Below are 1,332 nucleotides of genomic sequence, written 5' to 3'. Positions count from 1 at the left end.
GTCAAATTCATACAAGCTAGAATTCAAACTGATGTTTGACTCCAAAGTCTCTGCTCTTAATACAGAGCTTCTTGTAGCTTCCTAATATCTTGCATATGATCTTTACTTTCCATACCCAATATAACTACTTTTAGTTTGAGCCCTGTTTTACTTTCCTAGGCTGCTCAAAGCAGACACCATGCAATGAGTTGACTTCAAACAACGGGAATTTATTAGCTTACAGTTTGAGGCTGTGGGAATGTCCAAATCAAGGCATCATCAAAGCAGTACGTTCTTCCCAAAGGCTGGCTGCTGGCAATCCTTGGTTTCTCTGCCTTATGGCAAGTCACATGGTGGTGTCTCCTGGTCTCTCCCTTCTCTTCCAGGTTTCATTGTGTTGGAAATAATGCTGTAATAAATGCTCACACGATTGTGGAGGAGAAAGAATTAATTCACAATCTTGCAAGAATGGACACATAGCCAGAAACGTGGCAGGCACGCTGAACAAAAAAAAAAAACAACACAGCACTATTTATCCTAAGCCTAACACGCAAGTCCCTCCCCCGTTTCTCCATTGGCTGGATACTCCAGAGGGTACAGACTATCCGAGAAAGCAAACTAGTCTGCCTTTGAGATTTTAAATTGTACAGCCTATCCAAGAGCGCTAACTAGTTGCCTTTGGGATTATGAATTGTACAAGCCTATCGGAGAGAGTTAACTAGTTTAAATTTCTCACTGAGAGTTCCCACCTTTGATTATAGCCCACATCCCTTTACATTCCAGTAACCCTGGTTATTTTTCCCATATAAGGAGCTGGCCCTGATTCTAGGCTTACATCATGGCTCTCTCTCTCTCCTTCCCTTTACCATGAAGCCAGTTTAGGCCAGTTCTGCCACCGAATCTCCATTTTCCCTATTCCATGTTGCCTTTATGTGAAAGCTAAACTTAACCCTTTCTTACAACTGCTTTCAGCTTCTTGCTTCCACGGCTTTTCTCTCTCTTTGTCTGAATTTCATTCTTTTATAAAGGACTCCACTAAGAGGATTAAGACTCACCCTGGGCAATACCTTAACCGAAGTAACCTCATCAAAAGGCCCTACTTACAATAGGTTTTCACCCAGAGGAATGGATGAGCTTTAAGAACATGATTTACAGGGGTACACACAGCTTCAAACCACCACAGGCCCTAATCACATCTCACCTGGATTATCATGCTATCCTCTAATCTCATCCGTTTTCCCCTAAATCCATACTCTCTTTTGCTACCAGAATGATCTTCTCTATAATGTGTTCTTTCTGTAATGTGATGTGTCCTAGTTTGCTAATGCTGCAGAATGCAAAACACCAGAGATG

The sequence above is a fragment of the Choloepus didactylus genome, chromosome 11, assembly GCF_015220235.1.
Source record: "Choloepus didactylus isolate mChoDid1 chromosome 11, mChoDid1.pri, whole genome shotgun sequence".
Taxonomy (NCBI): Eukaryota; Metazoa; Chordata; class Mammalia; order Pilosa; family Megalonychidae; genus Choloepus; species Choloepus didactylus.
This window is presented reverse-complemented; position numbering follows the sequence as displayed.